General features: G+C 36.6%; 1 protein-coding gene and 1 long non-coding RNA gene across 2 annotated transcripts in view; one reads left to right on the top strand and one right to left on the bottom strand.

Annotated features, from left to right (window-relative positions):
• The window catches only part of LOC150096158 (NADP-dependent malic enzyme-like), a 272304-nt gene that overhangs the window by 4534 nt on the left and 252657 nt on the right, over positions 1-15113 (top strand). The window lies entirely within an intron of this gene.
• The window catches only part of LOC150096159 (uncharacterized), a 30922-nt gene that overhangs the window by 14852 nt on the left and 957 nt on the right, over positions 1-15113 (bottom strand). The window lies entirely within an intron of this gene.

The following is a 15113-nucleotide window of genomic DNA, read 5'->3' as shown; positions in this document are numbered from 1 at the left end:
CTTCCAGTATAATTTCGGAACTGCTGTTGGAATGCTCGTACTTAACCAAACTAACATTATCTAGCTGGAATAACCTAGAAAAGACACATTTAGTGTTAAGTCAGTAGCTCGCTAATACACAATTAATTACTATGTCAAGAACAAAAGTGACTGGCAAGTTGGCACACTAACAATTACGTCGTTCAGGAGAAATGGCGACTGACGAAGCTGTTGTCAAAATGTAAAATTTAATTGCCGATATCGCCCATTGTTCTTGAGGCGTAAATTGTGTTCTTGATGACAAATAGGCACTTCATTATTATTCAGTTGAGAATTTAATCCACCAAACAAAGGAAATATTCCTATAACCAATATATTCAGAATAAAAGGATAACAATGATGCATCATCAATTATTTCTATTACTAAGGAGGATCGATTATTATAAAAGAAGTTATAAGATCGATCCTCTTCAGTTATGAGATTAGTTTGAATGTTTGGACTCTTGAATATTACACTCAAAAAAAAAGTCTAGACATTCAAACTTAAGTCTTGCCTTCTCTTCTTTGCAGGTGTATATAAATGGCCATGCAGGAATGACGCCATTGAAGCTGCAAGTTTCATATTTTCTCAAATAAAGAAAATATGAAATTTCGATATATGCAGAGAAACATAAAATATTAATAATTTATTATGCTTATTGTAACGAAATGTGTATATATATATATTTAAGATATGCCATATATGCATATATATCCAGCGTATCTTAGAAAATGTCAGTGTAGTCGTGTTGCTTATAGCTCATTCACACTTAGACGAACGCCCTTTGTAGAGATGTTGATGCCGCATTTAGAACTGCCAATGCCATGTCAATGAACTGCCAGTTCTTTGTCATATTAAAATTCTTTCATCGAATTTGGGATCTAGCCAACATTAGGTAGATAATTTCGTCTCCTAGTCAAAAAAGTATACGCATTCATCATAACAAGAGAATACGATTAGTTTATTCTCGTGATTGATATTTTTGCTATTGATTGTTTAATTACGATATTATCGCCTATACACTTGTCTAATAGCCGCATATTCGGTATTTGGGAATTCAAATATCATATGAATGATCATGAATGGAAAGTGTTTTGGACAAATCCTCTTAACAATAGATGAGCTAAAATACTGAAAACTCCGTTTAAATAAAATAAAATAGAGAGCCCAAGGCTGTATTTACTGATAAGTATAGATAAGTTATTTTAAATTAGCTATTTGTCATAATGGAAACAGTTATTATTATTATTATTATTATTATTATTATTATTATAACAGTACTCCATGGAGTCAGAAGACTCATTGTGGGAGAACCTATATTGACACACTAACCATTATTCACACAATACCTATCATACTTCTTAAATTCATTAACAGACGAAGCATTTACAACCACCTCTGGTAACACATTCACCACCCTCCATGGAAAAAAATCTAGTTCTAACACCCTTGTTAACCACACTCTTATACAATCTCCAGGGATGGCCCATCGTTCTCTCCCTTCCTGCACTGGTCTTAAAAAGTCACCAGTATCAATCCTATAAAATCCCTTTAATTTATATGCCGCTATCATATCTCTTTTACGTCTATCAGCTAGTTCTTGGAGCCCACAGACCTTCAATCTTTCCTCGTAGGAAATTCCACAGACCTGCAACAATCTTTATAACTCGCCTCTGAATCCTCTCCACCATTTCTTCATCACCAAGAAATCCCGGTAACGAGAGCTGTGCGCAATAATCCAAATGTGGTCTTCTTAATGCCTTATAAAGTGGAACAATAACTGCCCTATCCCTGCTCGTCAGTGTATTCTTCAAATGTAATTTCATGTGATGTTTTGGCAATCTTTGCAATATGCCCACTAAACTTAAGTTTCTCTGTCCACAACCCCCCCCCCCCCCCCCAAAGTCCCTTGCCTCGTCAACTTCTTGCGGTTCAGTTCCATTATAGTATGTGATCCCATCCTCCCAAAGTGCATACCTCTTACACTTAGCCACGCCAAACTGACAGCCATTTACCTTAGCCCATACCGCCTGCCTCTTTCAGTCATCCTAGAAGGTATCTATCATCTGAATTGACTATCGCTCTTCCCAATTTTGCATCATCAGCAAACAAGCGGATATTTCCTTTCAAATTATTTCCAATATAATCAATGTACAAATTAAACAACAGCTGACCAAGTACCGAGCACCATAAACCACTCTTTGATATCTGTACATTAGCCGCCCTCTAATCCAAATCACTAGCTTTGGATCCATTCCCATTTGCTCCAATTTATGCACCAGGGTTACGTGTGGAATCCTGTCAAATTGCTTTTCAAAGTCCAGCAATATCATCGAGAAAGGATTTCCTTTTCCAACTCTACCGTTACTTTATTATAGAAAGTGAGTTACTAAGGTAAGATCTACCCTTCACATAACCATGTCCCTTATAAAGAATCATATTTCTGCCCACCCACTCCTAAGTTCTAATGTTTTTCACTTTTTTCATAACCTTAACCACCACCACTCCTGGTATACTCATTGGCTTATAATTTGCTATTTCTGTATTGGAGTCTCCCTTATGCATTGGAATTATCCCCCCCCTCTTTCCACTATTGGAACTTTACCAGAACTAAGCTTAAACTAAACAGCTTTGTTAGAGGAGGTGCCAATTCTCTTGCACATTCTCATAACACTTGGGATGATATGCCATTTAACTATATGGCAGTGTTAGCACTAAGGTTCTGTAATATACTAAGTACCTCTATTTCTTCTATCTCTAGACTCTCATCAGTCAGTGACACATTTGGCACTGCAATATCACAACTAAGATGGTAGTACATTTTGCAAAATGATCACTAAGTAATTCAACTATTTCGTTTGCTTCTATAACTTCCCTACCATCAACACTCTTTAACCCCTTAACATACAAAGACGTCTGTGACACGTCTTTTGTTTATTGCACCAAAACTGATTTTGAATTTTGGTTTCACATATCATACAACCGAATATAGACGCTAGACAATCTTGTGCCTATTTGCTTTCAGCCGAGGAAAGTTGCCAACGGCGTGTATCGGCTATTTCGTTTGCGTTTGCACAAATTCATCATTATTTTTCAAATAATGATGAATTTGACCCAGCAAATCACCTTCGCCCAAAACGCCAAAAAAATTGGCAGAAAAACGAACGCTTTCTGATTTTTAATCGGTACGTTAAGGGATTAAAATTACCATTCCATAGTTATTCCTCCTTTTACTTGTAGCGAAAGAACTTCTTAAGATTTCCTTTGGACTCATCAGCTAGCTTCCTCTCATAATTATCTTTGGTTTTCCTTACTATACAGGTTACTGTCTTTGCCTGTACCTTGTACTTCTCATCAGCTTTTTCTTTATACTTCCTCCACAACCTTCTCTTTATCTGCAATTTTTGCTTAATAACACTACGAGGGTGGTCTGAAAAGTGCTCGGCCTAACAAAGAAAAACCGAATTTATCATTTCAAAATTATTTTTATTTTTCAACATAATCTCCCTTAAGACTAATGCATTTACTCCCGCGATGCTCAAGCGCCATTATCCCGTACCTGTAGTGGTTATCAGTAAGATCTACAAAATACCCTTCTACAGCTGCAATCACCTCTTGATTCGAAGAAAAACGCTGACCAACGAGGAGGAGTTTTAGTTTGAGGAAGAGAATAGAAGTCAGAGGGAGTCAAATCTGGGGAATAGGGTGGATTTTCCAACAATTTCTAGTGAAGATCCCTTAATTTTGCCATTACCAAAACACCTTTGTGGGCAGGTCCCTTGTCCTGGTGAAAGATGATTTTTTCTTCTGTAAACCAGGTCTTTTCGCGCGAATTTTTTCGTCTAGTCTGGTTAAAAGATTGGAATAATATTCCCCGGTTATTGTTTTACCCTTTTCAAGATAATTAATAAACAAAATGCCTTTAGCATCCCAAAACACCAATGCTGTGACCTTTCCTGCTGATTGAACCGAATTTGTCTTCTTTGGCGCTGAACAGCCTTCTTCTGTCCACTGTTTTGACTGTTGTTTGGTTTCTCTTGTGTAATGATGAATCCAAGTCTCATCCATAGTAATAAATCGATGCACAAAATCAGTTTTTTCTTATTAAAACGCTCCAAGCAGTGTTCAGAGATTTTCATGCGACTGCGTTTTTGATCTGCTGTGAGTAAGCACTGCACCCATCTTGTGCAAAGCTTTTTCATATGCAGTTCTTTATGCAAAATATATCGTACACGTTCTTTTGAAATGCCTATAGTCTCAGCAATTTCACTCACTTTGACTCGCCGGTCATCCAATACCACTTGATAAATGATTTCTGGTGTTGTTACACTTTTTGGACGTTCTTCATGTGGATCATCTTCAAGGCTGGTATGGCCACGTTTAACTCGGCAGTCCATTTCCTAATTGTCGAAAACGAAGGAGAACAGTGCCCATAAACGTTTATGAACTTCGAATGAATTTCATTTGGCGGTAGACATTCTTTTACAAAGAATGTTATAACCCCATGATACTCAATTTTATCCATTTCAAGGAATACAGACAACACTTTTGCTTCAGATAGCTGTATGAAACAAACTACTTGATAGAATAACTTGCAATTTCACATGGATGCTTATGACAGATGTACCAACTATATACCAACTTAGAAAAAATATCGATAGTGTTACCATCTACACTACACTCGGCCTCTATCATACACAATGTATGATAGAGGCCGAGAACTTTTCAGACCACCCTAGAGTAGGGTAGCGACTTCTGACAAGATCAAGATCAAGATAAGATAAGGAATCGTGACGTGATTGGTTGTTCATACGATGACGTCATTGTGTGTGTGACGTCATGGGTTTGGAATTTCCCTGGAGGCATATGTGTCAGTGACGTCAGTTCTTGTGTTTTGGTTCACGTATGGAATTGTGGGTAGGGCAGCCACTTCTGACAAGATCAAGATCAAAATAAGATAAGGAATCGTGACGTGATTGATTGTTAAGCAGATGATCTCATGGGTTTGGAATGTTTGGAATTTTTCTGGGGAACATCTGTGTGTGACCTCACGTTGTTTGTTTTGTTCGCGTATGGTATTATGGGTGATGGTTAGAGATAAGGATTCGTGTTGTGATTGGTGTGGCACCATGAACAAAATAGGGGTAGGGGGGAATGGGGGAAGTGTGTCCATGTCCTGGATGTGTGCTGTTATCAGATGAAGTTAGTGACATAATTTGTTTGTTGTGAATAAGTGACATTATTGATTTGAATGAAAAAGGTTAGAGATAAGGATTCGTGTTGTGATTGGTGGGACACTCTGATCAAAATAGGGGTAGGGTGAATGGGGGAAGCGTGAATGGGGGAAGCGTGACTGTCTTGGACGTGTGTTGTTATGAGGTGTAGATAAGCAAATGCTTTGTGTATGGAATTGTGGGTGATGGTAGTGATAAGATAGAGTTTGGAATGTTTGGAATTTTGCTGGGGGCCCCTTCTGTCAGGGACATCATGTGTGTTGGTTCGCGTATAGCATTGTGGGTGGTTTTAGAGATAAGGAATCATGATGCTATGTGTTTGGAAATTTCTGGGGAACATATGTCTCTCTTTAATATCACATGGTGTTTTGGTTTGCCTATGGAATTGTGGGCGATGTTTTTGAGATAAGATATCTTGGAATTTTCTCATAGATGACAAATATCCATCATTGTTGTCTACAGACATCCATTGAGAACAATGGATGTCTGTAGATGGCAGTACTAATTTTCCAATACAGTTTGGGGTATTTCTTTACTGTTAAACACTATGGGAATTCTTAGAGTAGAGTGGAGTCGAAATGGCAGCAATGTTTCGATCTTTTCAGAATAATTAACTCAAACACACATTAGACATGAAAAGTTGCTAGTGTATTTGTTAATAATTGGTGGATTTTATATAGATAAGGATATTCATAGATATTATATTTTAATACAATGGAGATGATCTCTGTTTCTAACAATTATTTTTTAAATTCCGAGTGCATTTATATGTTATTATATGCACAAGGGTTCACTCCAATTGGTGCAATGATCTTAACTCTTTCTTTCAGAATCCAAATAATCACTGACTCAAGACCAAAATACAAAATAAACACATTTAATAATACAAAAACAATATATATACACTTCAAACAACTTTACATAACTGACTACAAATTAATTGGATCCAAGGCCTTTTTAAAATAAACTTACACTTAAGACTAAACACTTTGTTTTCAAAATGACAAAATGTTCATAGCCAGTTTCTCTCTCTATCAAGGCCCTTTTCCGAAGATATATATGACTCTATTCTTCATTTACACAGGATCCTTTTTCATCACCCATGTAGCACACATTAATTTTTCCTGACTTAATTCTGTCTCTTTTTAGTAGAAATAATAGTCAGATCAGGCATCCTTAATACGAATGAAACTTCCTAATCAGAATTTTCTCGAACATTCCTTTAGAACGTAAATAGCAAATTCTTCTTTTATTCACTAAATGCTTAATGACAGTCTTAACTCTTCCAATTAAAAAAAACTTACAGTTCTGTGATTCCCTTTTCGGAATCTACTATAAATCTTTCAATTAGTGTTTCCTCCAATATTCCATTTAAAACATATAGCAATATTTTCTTTTATTTATCCACATACTTATTCCACATTAAAACTTCATAGTTCCACGATTCCTTTTTCGGAATATACTATTAATTTTCTTCCGACTGTCACATAAAAAAAATTCAAGTTCCCCCCGAACTTAAATATCCTATGCCTATGTTCTAAATTCCTTCCGAACGCTCTCTTGTTTACAGCCGTTACTTCGATACCGAATGCTTTCTTGTCAGCTGTCAATCAGTCATACTTCTCGGCGAGCATGCACACTCCTGGAAAATGGCAAGCAAGAAACTAGGTGTATTGACCGGCACGTTGTCTCCGTTAGCGACAAGAGAGAATGTCTTCATAAAAACACAACTTTTGATAATTTTAAATTACAATAAAATTCTTGTAAGTAATACAAATATCAAATCTGGTAAGTACATCAATTTTTTGACTTCTTTACATATCACTTTTGACAAAACAATTTCCATAACAGGCACATCGCAAGTGCCGACAATGCGTGTTATGAAAACAAAACTAATAAACATTTTAACATAAAAAATACGTAAAAATATTCAGAATTTTAATTGATTATTTTTACATATTCATGGTGATACTCCAATATATGTATCCTATGATTATTCTTATGAAAAAAAAACTATTCAGTATTAGAATTGCCCTTACGAAAACATATGCTCACAGGTCATTGAAATAATATCACATGCTATATTTAAGTTAAACAAAAAATATTAACTTACATTCCAAAATAAGGCATCTTGGAACTATCGAGGTTTTCTGAATATTCCAAATTGTTGATTTTTAACATATATTCACACCACAAAACACAAATACAATGTCTGAAATGCAGTTGACCCTTTTTCCTTATAGTTACTATGAGGTTCATTTATTTCCTACACTCATGGTGGCTCAATCTATGTGTTTATTTTCCCATGGTAACTCAATGTGTCTTGTCATGGCTCATATCTGCCAACGATCCGTATTCGCCAAATTGTTGTGTCTACTTGTGAACTTTTCTGACTCAGGGGATTGAAATTCTGGTCTTACTTGAGAGTTTGATAATACTTCCCACACGACAATCCAAATTTCACCTTTTTCATGACTCATATCCTCCCTTTGATGTTTTGCATGATATTTTTAGTTTGGGGTTTGAGTATGTGAATGAAATGTTTACAGATAACTCAAACATTGTCAATAGGTAGCATTAGACAATTTTCTGAAATAATTAATTACAGGATACCAGTTTCCCCAGTTTTTTTTCTTCTTTTCTACACCAAGCTATTTTAAGTTTGGTAACATGTTGGGTTAAATTATCTGCAGTCTCTCTGCAAAATAACCAAATTCTTATCTTACTTTGTTTGGGGAAAGGTAAAATTTGTATTTGTGTTCTCTGGAGAGAAAAAAACCTTTTTTCTATATCAAACCTTTAAGAGTTTAAGTCACGTTTTGTGTTAAATTATCTGCTGTCTCTCTGTAAAACCACCAAATTCTCACAGGTCGGATTTTCGAGTATGTGAACGAAATGTTTACAGATAACTCAAACAATGTCAATAGGTAGCATTAGACAAATTTATAAATAATTAATTACAGGATATCAGGTTTCCCATGTTCTTGGCATTAATTTCACAGTAGTGATTTTTTTACAATAATTAAACAGAATTGCATTAAGGTATTTGCATAATTGCATTAAGTAAACTGAATAACTGAGTAAAAATTTCACTGTAGAAAACACAACAACATACATCTTTGTTCCTTTAAGTTTTACATATGCATATTTTATTTTGCTGAAATATTATTTACAAAAAAAATTTGAAACCTGTAATTCCCTAAAAATATTTCACAATATTTAGTTTACACTCAATATTTTCCAAAGATTTCAATAAAGAAAAATGTTCATTACTCACTGTTTCTTGGTTACATTACATCAAAATAGTTGGTCATGCAAAAGAGATTTTAGATCAGATACCATAGTTAGTACTGCTCTATTCATTTGATATTGCATCAGTCTGGAAATGACACCATGCCTCGTTAAGCTTTCTGTGTATTCTTTTGTCACCAAATATACACAAGCAGTTTTGTAAAATGTCCGTAAATGTCCCAAAATAGAGAATCTTTATCGATTTGGATAAAATCTTGAAAGTCTAGTTTTACCATTGATAAACTTAAATGATTAGCGATAATTTTCCCCATGATATGAATAGCTGGTAATTCAGTTTCCAAAATTAGTAAATGATTCACAATGTTGTACATTTTTGGTGAAAATCTCTCAGCTTCTTCACAACTAATAGAGAAAACTTTACATACACCAGCTCCTGTATCATCGAGCATTAATTTCCCCATCTTGGCATTTCAGAATATAACAATCACCGAGCTCCATTTCGTAGTCAACTCTTCTTTGCAAATAGCCGAGAATATCAGACCACTTCCTGTGTAACTTTTCCCAAGTGGTCCTGGATAAACACATCACAATCTATGCATCTTCTAAGATAATGACAGGTTTCCATCCTTTTAGAGCTATGTGAAGAGTTTTGTCTTGCACTATTTTCCTGAAGAAAGAAAATTTCAAAGACTTTTGTGGTTCACTCATCATTTTACTTTACTGGACACAAAACACCACACCACAATACAATAGCTGCACTGAATGAATGAATTGCAGTAACTGAAAAGATACTCAACTGGATTGTTTTTCCTTATAGTACTGTTTACCTGACCCTTACCCTGACCATTCCTTCCAAAATGAAACTTTCACACAGATGACTCACAGACATGCTGGTAGATTTGATGTTGGTGTTTTCACATGCTGGTAGATTTGATGTTGATGTGAGTTTATCTTACTTTGTGATATCATGGGGAAAACTTTATCTCTGTGGCTCGAATTCATCCAAGGGAAGATGAGCAAGCTCGCCATTTGCCGATATCTTTTAGTGATGTCACCTCAAACTGATAACCAATGAGATGAATGATCTAGCCATTTGCAGATGTCCGAAATTGTTGGGATGGAAAAAAATAGCATTAAGTGGTGGAGGTGAAAGGGTAGGTGAGAGGTTGACAGTGGTCTTCCCTGCAAGGCTCCCCCACTCTACACCTCCCCTATCCTCCCTCTCCTTCAGAAGATCTAAGAGGAGATGAGTGAGCTCGCCATTTTCGGATTTCTTTTAGTCATGTCACCTCCAACTGATGCCGATAACTTAGGAGCAAAAAAAAACGCGTTTTTTTTGCTCCTAAGTTATCAACAAAAAATGTTATTATTTGATCCTAAGTTATCAGCATCAGTTGGAGGTGACATGACTAAAAGAAATCTGAAAACGGCGAGCTCGCTCATCTCCCCTTGGATCTTCTAGAGGAGAGGGAGGATGGGGGAGGTGTAGGGTTTTGGAGCCTTGCAGGGAAGGCCACTATCAACCTCTTGCCTAACCTTTCACCTCCACCACATAATGCTATTTTTTTTTCCATCCCAACAATTTCGGACATCCTCCTGTGTAATTAATTAATTATTTAAAATTATAAACAATTAACAACAATCACTTCCCAAAACTTAGAGATAGGTATACAGTCTGTCCGATTAAGATTCAGACGGTGGCGCAGAACTTCACACGATTTGAAAAATAATCGATCTTTAATTTTTACTTTGACTTCAAAGAAAATATTGAAGATATTCTTCTTCAAGAATCTGAGATGGTTTCCTTTGATGTAGTCTCACTGTTTACAAATATACCACTTAAAGAAAGGCTGAAACCGGTCTGGGTAGTGACCTCCCACCATAATGTAATAACAGCATACATTTCCTAGGAAATTTGTTTTTACATTATGGAAAATACCAAGAATAGCGATCAGAACTTTACCCACCTTTGCTGCGAGTTGCCTGTGTTTGTACTACGTACTAGGACTACTTGCATTAGCTTACGCTAGTAATCGCCGATACTTTTATAGTTTATTATACTATATTCGAAGTGAGGAGCTTAAGGATCTTCCTCAGCCATAGCCAAATTAGCCGGTCTTGGGCGTGGGCAGCATGGTTTTTTCCGCCAGTTTATCTGGGGTTTTTCATCCCGCAAGCAGGCAAACCGGCCCCGTGAACATACAGGTTACAGTCATAAATACTTACGGCAAGCAAGGCAACGGGAAACCACCTTGCTCATAATCATCTCTCCCTAGAATGGTAGCATATAGCTACCCTCCCGCGGCCGTACGGCAGATGGGAACCAGAAGAAGAATACTATATTCGGCATGAAACGCTCTGATACCAATCTTTGAGTTTCTTATTCGATTTTAAAACAATGTGGGATTTAATATCCCCTTGTTTTAAATAAAGAATATAGTTTCTTTTCGAGTATTCACTTGAGCAAAATGGTTTGAAAAGTATCTGCATTTATAATGCTACGTAAGATAACATTATAAATGCAGATCCTTTACCTAGCAAAGTGATGGTGTCTGAATCAAGGAAGAAGAGTTATTCCAACAACAGAAAACTCTCTCAGTAATATAAGAGAAGAATGGTAGAGATATAAGAGAAGAAGTAATATAAGGCAAAAATGGCAATTAGCGAGTTTTCAACTTATTTTGATATGATATTTGCATTCCTTGGCTAAGTTTCTTGCCGCTTAGTTTCACAGCAAAAATGTTATGGAAATTGTAACCTAAAGAAATCGGTGAAAGCGTTCGACTGAATACTTATTTCAAAGCTAATGCTGCTTTGATATCGGGGGGAGGCTTTCCTAAAATTTCCAACAATTTGTACACTTGCAAAGTGGGACTGAAGAGCAGTAATACCCATGTACAGGTAAGTTATTGATAAGATTACTAAACGTTTAATAGAGACATGCGCGTTAGAGACAGTATACTTTTTTTAAAAATTAACGGCTTCTCACATGCAAGAGGAAACTAAATAGAATTTATTACTCCTATATATTTCTCTCAATATGTCATGAACTTCATTCAGGGAGAAGGCAGAAGAACTGGTAACAATATTTAAATTCTGAATGCAAGAGCGAGTCATACAGCATTCCTATAATATCATGCGTCTCGGTCGCAGCTGTATATTAAGAGAAAACACTATTAGAGTTCAGAGACATGGATATATATGTGTAATTAATTAATTAATTAAAATTATAAACAATTAGCAACAATCGCTTCCCAAAACTTAGAGAAAGGCATACAGTCTGTCCGATTAAGATTCGGATGGTGGCGCAGAACTTCACACGAATTGAAAAATAATCGATCTTTAATTTTTACTTTGACTTAAAAGAAAAAATTGAAGATATTCTTCTTCAAGAGTCTGAGATGGTTTCCTTTGATGTAGTCTCACTGTTTACAAATATACCACTTAAAGAAACTGTACAACTTTTACAAGTAGATTTCCCTGATGACATCATCAAATTACTCAAGTTTACGAGTACTCTCAATGCCGGATTTTACTTGACGTAATAAATTATTTAGGCAGATTGAGGGTATTGAGATGAATAGTCTTATATCACCTGCTTTGATTGATTATTTTATGGAGCATTTAGAGGATCGGATTTCTAGCACTATTTCTCCTCGATCTCGCATTTGGCTACGTTTTGTGCATGATATCTTTGCAATCTGGTCTCACTCTGACCGAAAACTATTTCATTTTCTGGATAAACTTAACTCATTAACTCATATCATGAACGGCATCAAGTTCAATATTGAACGTGAATCTAATAACAGTCTTCACTTTTTTGGATACTTTAATACATCATAACTTTGCTGGTAATACTGAATTTTCTATTTACAGGAAGCCTTCTTTACAGGCAGATATATCTACGCATTTTCACATCATTATCCTTCTCAAAAAATAGGTATTATCAAAAGTATACCGAGCATGCACGAATAATAGTAAGTTTCATTTTATTAGAAGAATTAAATTAAATTAAACTTACTGTATTATAATGGATACAGCGAGACTTTAATAAATATTTGATAATTATCATCCCTCTTCCAGATTGCAATCTTATGTTAAAAAGATACCCTACCTTAAAGGAACATTTGAACAAATAGCAAGGACCCTTCGCAGATATAATTTGTACATCTGCGAAGTTGTCATCTTTCTTACCGCCTATCAATTATTATTAATTAATTATACATCTGTACCCATGTCTCTAAACTCTAATAGTATTTCTTCTTACTGTACAGTTGCGACCGAGACCTGTGATATTATACGCATGCTGGATAACTCACTCTTGTATTCAGAATTTCAATATTGTTACCAGTTCTCTTTTCTTTTCCCTGAATGAAGCTTATGGCATATTGAGCGAAATATATAGGAATAATATATTCTATTTCGTTTTCTGTGTGAATCTGTTAATAAATATCAATGAATAGTATACTTTAAAAAGTATACTATTCATTGATAAGAACAGTGTTGTATTCTGTAATTCCATTGTATTTATATTATCACTTGGACGACCCGAAGAGCATTCGGCGAGCGCTTGTGTGGTATATAACCACATCGGCTTTACAATAATAATAATATAAAAAAAAACATTGAAAACATAACAAGGTGACATGGATGTTTGTGAACTTAAGGTGGTAGACGATTTTCGCCACCTCGTGGAAATCCATCTCCTACTTATTGGAGGTCTGAAAGTATTTGTAAAAAGTACTCTTTGGTCTCTAAATCAGAGAAACCGGATTTTTCTAAGAGGGAGCCAAATTATCTGAAACATAAAAGCGAATTCTGTGAATCAATTGCTTAGTTATTGCCCAGCGTTTTCATTTCAAAGCATATTCTACTGCTGGACATTTCAGTGGTTACTGCGATAATGGTTTGGCTTGTTTACCTCAGCTAGAGTAAAAACTGCTGAAGCTACTACAACTGACCATCAGTTCATAAACTTCTTCTTCTTCTTCTGCAACATATCCCACTTAAATGGGGTAGCTGTTTTAATGAGTCTCTTTCGCATCCTCCTGTCTTGGGCTGTGACCATATCCAAGTTCTTCATCCTCAAGTTACTCCACCAACTCCCTACATCTCTTCTTTGGCCGCCTGCGCTTCTTCCTCCTCCGTACATCCATCCGGATGACCTTTCTTCCCACATACTCGTCCTCCCTCCTCATCACATGACCAAACCTTCTCAACCTTGCTTCCTGTATCTTCTCTCCTAGGTTCGTAGTTAGGAGCGAAGATACAGCGTTCCGCTTACATTTCTCAGATGATCCTTTCTGGTCACACCGCACATCCACCTAAGTATTCTCATCTCTGCTACCTCTATCCTGCTGATGTTATTTTTCCTAAGGGCCACAGTTTCCATAGCATACACCATAGCTGGTCTCACTACTGTTCTGTAGATTTTTCCTTTTAGATTGATCGGCACCCTCTTATAGCATAGCACTCCAGCCATCTCTTTCTAGTTCCTCCATCCCACTTCCTTCTCATCCTCTCCATCCTCTTTCACTGTTGAACCCAAGTATCTAAAGTCCCTAACCTTCCTGATGACACATCCTTCCAGCTCCAGATTGTCTCTTGGCTACCATCCACTTTGCAACACATATATTCAGTCTTCTGCTCCATCTCATACCTCTCTCTTCCAGTACTTTCCTCCATCTTTCCAGTTTAGCTGCAACTTTTCCTCTTGATTCTGCACACAGCACGATGTCATCCGTATACAACATTGTCCAAGGCGCGTCTTCTCTCACCTCCTCCGCACCACCTACATCATAATATTAAACAGAAACGGACTTAATGCTGATCCTTGATGCAAACCAACTGTCACTTGAAAACTTTCTGTCTCTCCCAGACAGATCCGAACTCTTGTCTTCACATTTCTATACATCTCATGCACCAGCCTGGCATATTTCTCCGGTACTTTCTTCTCCCCTCAGACGCCTCCAGACTTCTTGCCTTGGCAATCTATCATACGCTTTCTCCAGATCAATAAACACCAGATATAGCGCCCGTTGTTTCTCTCGAAACTTTTCCATCATCTGCCATCGATCGACCAGGCATGAAGTCAAATTGCTCCTTTGCAATCTCCACCTCCTGCCTCAGTCTTCCATCAAGAACTCTTTCTAGGATTTTCATTGTGTGGGACATCAACTTTATTCCTCTGTAATTATTATAGTCTTGTGCATCCCCTTTATCCTTGTAGATAAGGACAAGAGTACTTTCCCTCCACACCTCCTGTTGGCAAACTTTTATGAACAGGTCCCACAGCAGGTCGATTCCCTTTTCCCAAGTGCCTTCCACACCTCCACTGGGATCTTGTCAGGGCCCACCGATTTTCCATTCTTCACCCTCTTTATGGCCTCCTTCACTTCCACTCTACTGATGTTCTGCACCATCCCCCCCTCATCCTCTCTGTGAGTCCTCGCATTTTCCTCATTCAAAAGCCCTTCAAAGTATAGTCTCCATCTGTTTCTTATACCCACATCCCTCCTTAATACTCTTCCTCCAGAGTCCATCAGTTCATAAACTGTGAAGGATTTTAAAAAAGCATAGTTTATAATGAATTTTTATGTTAAATCATT

Source organism: Typopeltis vanoorti, chromosome 19 (genome assembly GCF_054136105.1).
Source record: "Typopeltis vanoorti isolate ZY-2024b chromosome 19, IOZ_Tvanoo_1.0, whole genome shotgun sequence".
NCBI lineage: Eukaryota > Metazoa > Arthropoda > Arachnida > Uropygi > Thelyphonidae > Typopeltis > Typopeltis vanoorti.
The sequence above is the reverse complement of the archived record's forward strand: the minus strand, read 5'-3'. Positions and strand labels throughout refer to the sequence as shown.